Source organism: Mytilus galloprovincialis, chromosome 3 (genome assembly GCF_965363235.1).
Source record: "Mytilus galloprovincialis chromosome 3, xbMytGall1.hap1.1, whole genome shotgun sequence".
Lineage (NCBI taxonomy): Eukaryota > Metazoa > Mollusca > Bivalvia > Mytilida > Mytilidae > Mytilus > Mytilus galloprovincialis.
In genome coordinates, this window is record NC_134840.1 from 100,012,338 (window position 1) to 100,023,448 (window position 11,111).

An 11,111-nucleotide genomic window follows, 5' to 3' on the forward strand; every position below is an offset into this window, starting at 1 on the left:
TATCCTTTGAAAAATCGGAAAAACATTTGTCCATCCGAAGTTTCATTTCTGAACGTGCTTCTGCCATCATTCTCTCCGTTGTTCTATAAATTTCAGAACTTTGTTTCTCTAATAAATTGTCATGCATAGTTGCATCAGCTTCATCATCAATCTCATTGAGATGTGGACCAAACGTAACAACGTTTGAATCATCCATTTTATATAATTAATTTGCTAAATGTACAAACACTAACAGACTCTATAAATCAATCCCACCGCTGCCACCAATTGTTACACTGCCTCTCGGGTGCTAGAGTCGGACACCAGAGAACACAATGAACATAAAGTAAAGGGATCTTTTTATTGTGTGTATGTATATTAGGATAAAATATTAGGGTCGACGTCTAGTTGGTTTACCGTCGACCGAAACACTCTACCGATATTGATTTTATATTTGTTTTGTTATTACTGTATATTTACTACATATTCGTGAAATAAAATACATGAAATAGAACAGTTTAGATGCTTTATTATTATTTATAAAAATGCTGGACTGGTAGTGGTACAGCTCTGTTCCTGGCCTAGTCCGGTTCCTAGTATGGTTGGTCTTATCTATAACTAACCTAAACAGAGACTTTACTCTGTCACTATCTAAATATTATTAAACTACCAATGTGTAGCGCTAAACTCGATCACATTAAAGTAAATCAACCAGATTCACTAATCCACAGTTTATAATAAGTCTCAATTCCTTAAGACATAATAAATACAATCAACAATCAACAATTCTTTAAAGGTAATCACAAAATCGTTCCTACCATAAAGCTTCCGTAATAAATATTAAATACTTGACTTTCTTAAAGTTTGTCACCTAGGAATTTCACCTAACAAAACAAGTTGCACAAAACTATATATTTCTTTGCACCAAGCAATATTTACACCAAGGATTTTCACCTAAAACATTATTTGCTCCAAGCAATATATTTACACCCAGGAATTACACCTAAACCATCAATTGCACCAATAAATATTTGCACCAAGGATTTGCTCCCATTTGGCACCTAAAGTTTGCACCAATAAATATTTGCACCAAGGATTTGCTCCCGATTTGGCACCTAAAGTTTGCACCAATAAATATTTGCACCAAGGATTTGCTCCCGATTTGGCACCTAAAGTTTGCACCATCACCGACAACCTTAAATTAAAACAAAGGTAACGATCAATTAGCTACATATTCCAGCATTTATTAAAGTTTGTCACTACCCATTCTTGTCAACCAACCACTCCGTCGTTTCTGTTGTTGTTTTGGTATTTATACTTTCGACGGACCAATGACAGAGCTTGTTACATATTGTTTACCAATCGGCAACCATGGATCATATTAGGGAAACTCCCGTAATGTTGATACTGTTTGTAAACAATGATTGATCTTCATCAATAAAGATGGGTTTCGACTTTAAATTTATAAGTAGATCATTAGAACAGTTTTATTTGAGTTTATAGTATAATAAGGTAACTACCGCGAAAATACGGAATCAGTACGTAAACTAAAACTTATTTACAAACTAACATACACAAATATGTCGTATCATGAAAACAACAGCCAAAATAACAAATGACAAGTCTTGCACTACTTGTAACATTAGACATCTCACTAACATCTATCGTTTATCCTCAATAATTTCGAGAAACTATACAGACATAGGTTTACTATAAAAAGGGGGGAATGTCGGCATTACAATATCCCTACGAATAGAATAGACCAGACTCCTAAGGCAATCTGAAGTGCCTGAAGAAGGCTCCTTTGGAACGAAAGCATCTCCCTCTGTGCTTACTACACTGTCAACATCAGAATTACCACCTTGGTCATCCAAAAAGTTACCTTCCTGACTTCTAGGAGCCAAAGAAACTGAGTCGTCTTCCAACAACTGTCTAGGAGGTCTGGGAGGGTCCTGTGCAGGATCCTGAGACAGACCCCTAGACTCCATAAGATCAAGCCTGTTACCAAATTCCAAGAACTTAGCATTAACTGTAGCTTGTATCTTGTGTATGGAGGTGGTAAGACTCCTCATCTCATCCTTAAAAGAGGATGACTCTGAAGAGGGTCTACCACCAAACCCCTGACCAGACCAAACTGATTGAGCCGAATACGGATCAAAAGGCTGGGGATAAGGCGGCAAGTTGGGCATACCCATAGGCATGTGAGGGTAGGCAAAATTCATGGGCCACCTAGTCCGAGAAAAGGGGTCACTTCTGATGCCAGCTGGTAGTGTCTCCTGCCTGCTTGTCGTGCAAGCCACAGGAGACGTTGGTATCTCTGCAGGCCTAGTTACGGTATGTGATACCCTGCTAGGCCTAGATAGCCTCAACTGACTAGCACCAGGAGCGAAAGGCATAGTCCTGACAGGAACAGGTTCTGAGTCCTGTTCCATACCGACACCCGAAACACCTGGAATAAATTCCAAACTTCTATCCCAAAAGTCATCAGAATGGGTGGCCGAACGCCAAGGGGACAACAAATTACCATTGGAAGTGTGAATTTGACTGTCACTTACCTCTTGGGTAGCTGAAGCTGGAATTTTATCCATAATATTCAGATAAAATTATTATAAAATTATCCAAATATACTATAATTATTAACAAAAATATCAATATAAATATATAAATTATCAACTTGTTAAACTGTTTGCAAAAAATAAACTTTTTCCTCCTCCAGAAAAACGTGCAGCATGCGTTGTTGAACCGGAAAAAATGATGAAGGTTTAGGACACACAGGTGTCAGGTGGGAGAGGTTGTCACGGGGTCATGGTTCTTTTTCTGGCTGGTTTCCGGTTGAATAATGCAGCGAGTGGACTGATATCTAAATTTATGAAGGTGAGGTATTTAATGTAATAAAACTAAGTTACCTGTACAGGTAAATTTTAAAGAAACATACAAGTTGAAAACTTCAACCCTGATTGATTACAACAGGTAACATTATTAGATAAAAATCAACCTATGTTTTATGACCCCAATAAATGGCCAACATCTCAAGATTGAATACCCCAATAAATGGCCACCATTGGATGTTGACCATGCAAGAAGGTGGACATAATTAAGAGAATGTCACAGGCTGTACTGTAGGTACAAAATATGTTTTAAGTCAAGGCCGTAACTAGGCATCTTATTTTAGTGAGGCAAAATAATTGAGCCGAGCAAAGAGAGGTGAATTTTTTTTTTGAGGGTATGAAATGAATGGTGCAAAATCCTGCATTCTAGGCATTTTTAGAGAGTTTGATAATGTTTTGAATTTGGACACTTTTTATATAAACTTTTCATATTTTAAGACTTTTACTAACACCAAATTTTTAACAACTTTATTTAAATTTATATGCAAGACAATCATTCAAATATCACTGATTTGAGTCTGTTGCCAGAACATAGAACAAACATCGATTCAGAAGAGTACTCAGATTCTGTTTAAAAAAAAAACTAGTTTACTAGAATAATTCCTTTTTTACCTTCAGTGTCGCTTTTCCTTTTTTCTGCAAGAGCCTGTTTTTAACTAAAGATCCATGATGATTATCGTTACTAGGTTAATGTAATCGAGAAACATCACCCGCTGAGATGCTGAGTTATATCCAGGAAGAATAGTTTAAAGGGAATGATGACAAGTTAAAGCAATCAAGGTTGAGACAGAACAACAAATGACTATTAAATTTATATATATGTATAAAAAAAAATAATCAGTGTCGAAATTTTAGTGAGGCAATTGCCTCATTTGCCTCAAGGGTAGTTACGGCCTTGTATGTACCTTTATTCATGCTTATTTCATAGTTTTTATTCTATTTATTCAAAAGAAACCCTGTTTTATGATTTATTTTCTTTGTAAAACTGATGAAAATGTGATACAGGAAATGTTTGGAATTTGCCAGTTAAACTGTTTGCCACTGGCCAAAATGCCACTTAACCAAGCGACATAAAAAAAGAACTGTAGTTTCACTATTCGTGGTCACAATCCTTAAAGTAAGACATCATTTTAATCGGTATAGTGTGCAAATTCAGAAGAGCTGAGAAATTTTAATTTGTCGCATACAAACTTTTGCCTTAAGGGTGCTATAAAAAGTTTCCTATAAAAAAAACTAGGGGTTATTCCCCAACTAAAAATAACCATGGAGGGAAACCCCTGTTTATTTACTTACCTGGTGAAAAAGTATCATGTTTTTTGTATTTGATTGTAAAAATGAGTTAATTAGCTTTCAATTAAAACAGGTTCAATGATTGAAATAATTTTAAAAATTATATTAAATATACATGTTTCAAGGGGAGACAACACTGTAAACAGACTGTTTTTTTGGCAGTGAAAATTGAAAACTTATTTGCAGCCACTGTAGCACTTTTCGAAGCAGGAAACCGTACCCTGAAACAAGATTTTTTTGAAAGGCCAGGTAAAAACCTACAAAATTCATACAGTTTTGATTATGAAAAATGTGCATGGATCATGTCTTCATGGGTGTGCACATGACCTGATTTCAAGTTTTTTATGTTAAAATTATACCCTTTTTCCCCCATGTTCATTGGATGAAATTTTCATAATATATTAAAAGTACACATTATTTTTATTTCATTATAAACTAGAGAACATTCTGATTCCAGTGATATCTAGTTTTATACAAGTATCTTTATTAATTAGTCCACCAGTAAGGGTCACATATGCATGGTCCCTCAAAATATGACGTCATAGAAAAAAACTGTTGATTGCACCCTTTGGTGAAAATGATATTTAAACTTTTTGAGTTACGGCACTTTGTAACTAAAACAGGGGTGTGTTTTTTTTTAGCATGTCGCACCGTATCTCAAAAACGATTCTTGATTATTGCTTAAAACTTTACATACTTCTTAGTTATATGTATCCTAATATCTGTATACTTTTTGGTGATGATTCAAAATTTCATTTTTGAGTTATTGAGTATTTTGTAAAAAAAGGGGGAGGGGTTTACATGTCGCGCTGTATCTCAAAAACGATGTATGATTATTGCTTTAAACTTTACACACTTCTTTGTTATATTGATCTTAACATCTGTATACTTTTTGGTGATGATTCAAAATTTCATTTATGTGTTATTGAGTATTTTGTAAAAAAGGGGGAGGGGCATTTTTCATGTCGTGCCGTATCTCAAAAACGATTTATGATTATTGCTTAGAACTTTACACACTTCTTTGTTATATTAATCTAAAGATCTGTATACTTTTTGGTGATGACTCAAAATTTTATTATTGAGTTATTGAGTATTTTGTAAAAAAGGGGAGGGTTTTTTTTTTACATGTCGTGCCGTATCTCAAAAACAATTTATGATTATTGCTTGAAACTGTACACACTTCTTTTTTTATATTAATCTAAAGATCTGTATATTTTTTGGTTTGATTCAAAATTTAATTTTAGTGATATAATATTTGTAAAAAAAAACAGGGTGGGGGAGGGGGTGGTGTTTCACATGTCCCGCCATGTCTCAAAAACAATAAATGGTTATTGCTTAAAACTTTATCAGAAACTATTTATGATTATTGCATAAAACTTCCACACAAGAAGTCGGGCGTATCATGCGCTCATGGCGCAGCTGTGTATTTTACATTTTAGTATTTTAATATTTTATGATGTATTTAAATGAGTAGTTATTGTTGCAAACTCCATTAGAAATTTGAATTGAGATCAGTTTTGGAAAAGGGAAAGTGAGGTGTGAAAAAAAATTATTGGGGAGGGGGTTCAATTTGTTCTCATTTCAGATTTTATAAATGAAAAGAAAATTTCTTCAAACATTTTTTTGAGAGGATAAATATTCAACAGCATAGTGAATTGCACAAAGGCAAAACAAAACTTTTATATAAGTTCATTAGACCACATTCTTTCTGTGTCAGAAACCTATGCTGTGTCAACTATTTAATCACAATCCAAATTTAGAGCTGAATCCAGGGTGAATGTTATTAATCCAAACTTGGCCACAATCATCTTTGGGTTATTTAGTTTGAAAAATGTGTCTGGTGACCTGGCCATTTAACCAAGATGGCCGCCACGGCTAAAAATAAAACATAAGGGTAAAATGCAGTTTTTGGATTATAGCTCAAAAACCAAAGCATTAAGAGCAAATCTGACAGGTGGTAAAATTGTTTATCAGGTTTATTTCTATCTGCCTTCATTTTCAGATGAATCGGACAACCTTTTGTTGGGTTGCTGCCCCTGAATGTGTAATTTTAAGGAAATTTTGCTGTTTTTGGTTATTATCTTGAATATTATTATAGATTATAGAGATAAACTGTAAACAGCATTAATGTTCAGCAAAGTAAGATTTACAAATAAGTCAACATGACCAAAATGGCCAATTAATCCCTTAAGGATCGAGTTATTGTCCTTTATAGTCAATTTTTAACAATTTTCTTAAAATTTGTAAATTTTTGGTAACATTTACACTGAAACTACTGGCCATATTCATTATAGATTAAGATAATTGTAAGTAGCAAGAATGGTCAGTAAAGTAAGATGAACAAACAAATCGCCATCACCAAAACACAATTTTGTCATGAATCCATCTGCATCCTTTGTTTATTATTCACATAGACCAAGGTGAGCGACACAGGCTCTTTAGAGCCTCTAGTTAGATAATAAGGACATACTATCTAAATGTGCATATTGACAGGAAATTAAGATTCAATATTTTTAGCTCACCTGGCCCAAAGGGACATAGCGGTAAAATGCAGGTTTTGGCTTACAACTCAAAAACCAAAGCATTTAGAGCAAATCTAACTTGGGGTAAAATTGGTTATCAGGTCAAGATCTATCTGCCCGAAATTTTCAAGTGAATTTGACAACCTGTTGTTGGGTTTCTGCCCCTGAATTGGTAATTTTAAGGAAATTTTGCTGTTTTGGCTATTTATTATCTTGAACGTTCATTATTATAGATATTAAAAAAGATTAATAATGTTCAGCAAATTAGGATTTACAAATAAGTCAAAATAGTCAGTTGACCCCTTTAGGCAGTTATTGCCCTTTATAGTCAATTTTTAGCCATTTTTAGCTCACCTGGCCCAAAGGACTAAGTGAGCTTTTCTCTTCAATTGGCGTCGGTCGTCGTCCGTCGTTAACTTTTACAAAAATCGTCTCCTCTAAAACTACTGGCTAAACTAAACAAAACTTGGCCACAATCATCATTGGGGTTTTGAGTTTAAAAGATTTGTGGCTTGACCCGGCCAACCAACCAAGATGGCTGCAATGGCTAAAAATACAACATAGGGGTAAAATGCAGTTTTTGGCTTATAACTTGAAAAAAAAGCATTTAGAGCAAATCTGACAAAGTTGTTTTTGGTTATTATCTTGAATATTATTATAGATACAGATAAACTGTAAACAGCAATAATGTTCAGCAAAGTAAAATTTACAAATAAGTCAACATGACCAAAATGGTCAGTTAACCCCTTTAGGAGTTATTGCCCTTTAATTTTTAACCCTTTTCCGTAAATCTTGGTAAACTTTTACAAAAATCTCTGGGCCAAATTATTCTAAACTTGGCAAGAATCATCTTTGGGGTATGTAGTTTAAAAAATGTGTGGCATGACCCGGCCAACCAACCAAGATGGCTGCCATGGCTAAAAATAGAACATAGGGGTAAAATGTAGTTATTGGCTTATAACTCAAAAACCAAAGCATTTAGAGCAAATCTGACTGACTTTTAATTTGTTTATCAGGTGAAGATCTATCTGCCCTGAAATTTTCAGATGGATCAGCCAACCCATTGTTAGGTTGCTGCCCCTGAATTGCTTATTTAAAGGAAATTTTACCGTTTTTAGCTCACCTGGCCCATAGGACCAAGTGAGCTTTTCTCATCACTTGGGGTTCATTGTTAACTTTTACAAAAATCTTCTCCTCTGAACCTACTAGGCTTAATTTAACCAAACTTGGCAAGAATCATCATTGGGGCGTCTAGTCTAAAAAAATGTGTTCGGTAACCTGTCCAACGAACCAAGATGGCCCCCATGGCTAAAAATAGAACATAGGGCAAAATGCAGTTTTTGGCTTATAGCTCAAAAACCAAAGAATTAAGAGCAAATCTGACAGGGGGTAAAATTGTTTATCAGGTTTATTTCTATCTGCCTTAATTTTCAGATGAATCGGACAACCTGTTGTTGGGTTTCTGCCCCTGAATTGGTAATTTTAAGGAAATTTTGCTGTTTTTGGTTATTATCTTGAATATTATTATAGATAGAGATAAACTGTAAACAGCAGAAATGTTCAGCAAAGTAAGATTAACAAATAAGTCAACATGTTAGAAATGGTCAGTTGACCCCTTTAGAAGTTGTTGCTCTTTATAGTAAATTTTTAACCATTTTTAGCTCACCTGGCCTAAAAGGCCATGTGAGCTTTTCTCATCACTTGGCGTCCGTCGTCGTCGTCTGTCGTCGTTAACAATTTTTCAAACATCTTCTCCTCTGAAACTACTGAATGGATTTGAATGAACCTTAGCATGATTGTTCCTTAGATTATCCTGCACAAAGTGTGTTCTTCGATTTTTGATCCGTCAAAAAACATGGCCGCCGTTACTTAAAATAGAACATAGGGGTCAAATGCAGTTTTTGGCTTATATCTCAAAAACGAAAGCATTTAGAGCAAATCTGACAGGGTTAAAAATGTTCATTAGGTCAATATCTATCAGCCCTGAAATTTTCAGATGAATCAAACAACCCATTGTTGGGCTGCTGCCAATTAATTGGTAATTTTAAGGAAATTTTGCAGTTTTTGGTCATTATCTTGAATATTATTATAGATAAAGATAAACTGTAAACAGCAAAAATGATCAGCAAAGTAAGATCTACAAATAAGTTAATATGACCAAAATTGTCAATTGACCCCTTAAGGGGTTATTGTCCTTTCATGACTATTTTTCACAATTTGTTCATCATATTTGCTAACTTTAAAAAATCTTCTGATCTGAAACTATTGAATGGATTTGGATGAAACTTAGCATGATTGTTCCTTAGATTATCCTGCACAAAGTTTGTGCTTCGATTTTTGATCCGTCAAAAAACATGGCCACCGTTACTTAAAATAGAACATAGGGGTCAAATGCAGTTTTTGGCTTATATCTCAAAAACGAAAGCATTTAGGGCAAATCTGACATGGGTTAAAAATCTTCATTAGGGTAATATCTATCAGCCCTGAAATTTTCAGATGAATCAAACAACCCATTGTTGGGTTGCTGCCACTTAATTGGTAATTTTAAGGAAATTTTGCAGTTTTTGGTCATTATCTTGAATATTATTATAGATAAAGATAAACTGTAAACAGCAAAAATGATCAGCAAAGTAAAATCTACAAATAAGTTAATATGACCAAAATTGTCAATTGACCTTTAAGGGGTTATTGTCCTTTAATGACAATTTTTCACAATTTGTTCATCATATTTGCTACTTTAAAAAATCTTCTTCTCTAAAACTACTCAACCAAATTCAAACAAACTTCAACTGAATGATCAGTAGGGTGTATAAAATAAAGTTTGTGCTTTATTTTTTATTTTGTCAAAAAAAAACATGGCCGTCATGGCTGAAAAAAGAACACAGGGTAAAATGCAGTTTTTGGCTTATATCTCAAAAACTCCATCATTTAGAGCAAATAAGTTAAAGTATTTATTAGGTCAAGGTCTACCTGTCCTGAAATTTTCATCCGAATTGGGTAACTGGTTTTTCAGGTATAATGCCCCTGAATTAATGATTTTAAAGAAATTTAGCAGTTTTTGGTTATTATCTTGAATATTATTATAGATACAGATAAACTGTTAATAGCAAAAATGTTAAGCAAAGTAAGATCTACAAATAAGTCAATTTGACCAAAATTGTCAATTGACCCCTTAAGGAGTTATTGCCCTTTAAAGACTTTTTTCACAATTTGTTCATCATGTTGACTTACTTTAAAAAAAATTCTCCTTTGAAACTGCTGTATCAATTTCAGCCAAACTTAGGCTAAATGAGTTTCAGAGTATCTAGTATAAATTTTATATTTCATTTCCTTGTATGTCAAGAAACATAGCTCCTATGGCTAAAATAGAACATAGGAGAAAATGATTTTTTTTTTTGCTTTTGAAGAAAATAGGACAATTCAAAGAACATTTAAATAAATTGAAAAGCCAAAATAATTATTGATGAGAGATTTAACCAAAAAAATAAGGTGAGCGATTCAGGCTCTTGAGAGCCTCTTGTTCTTTAATCTTTTTAATCTTTTACAAAAATCTCTTCTGAAACTACTGGGCCAAATTAATCCAAACTTGGCCACAATCATATTTGGGGTTTCTAGTTTAGAAAATGTGTCCATTGACGTGGCCATCCTGGGGTCCGCCATGGCTTGAAGTAGAACATAGCGATAAAATGCATTTTTGGTTATAACTCAAAGCATTTAGAGCAAATCTGACAGGGATTACATTGTTTATCAGGTTTATCAGGTCAAGATCTATCTGCCCTGAAATTTTCAGATGAATTCATCAATTGGACAACCCCTTGCTAGGTTGCTGCCCCTGAATTGGTAATTTTAAGGAAATTTTGCTGTTTTTTGTTAATATCTTGAATATTATTATAGATAGAGATAAACTGAAAACAGCAATAAAGTATTGCAACGTAAGACCTAAAAATAAGTCAACTTGACCAAAATGGTCAATTGACCCTCTAAGGAGTTATTGTCCTTTAAAGTCAATTTTTAACAATTTTCATAAAATTTGTATATTTTTACTAACATTTTCCACTGAAACTATTGGGCCAAGTTCATTAAAGATAGAGATAATTATACTAATCCATCTGCCTCCTTTGTTTAACATTCACATAAACACAGGCTCTATTTATTTAACATATTATAATCAAAAATAGTTGGTTGGTTATTTTTAAAACTGATTTAAAAATTTCATGGTTTATAAAAAATGAAGTTTTCTCCCCAAATCCAATGCAAATGACAAGTATACTAAAACAAATAAAATTTTTGCTTTTTTTTAGGACAATTATCAACATTATTATCGCCCTCTGACCTCAGTGTTATATCATATAACCGAAGTGACAGTCCATTGAAAATACCTATGCCACCATCAGGAAGAGCTAGTCCTTCACATGCTTGACCACCAACTATG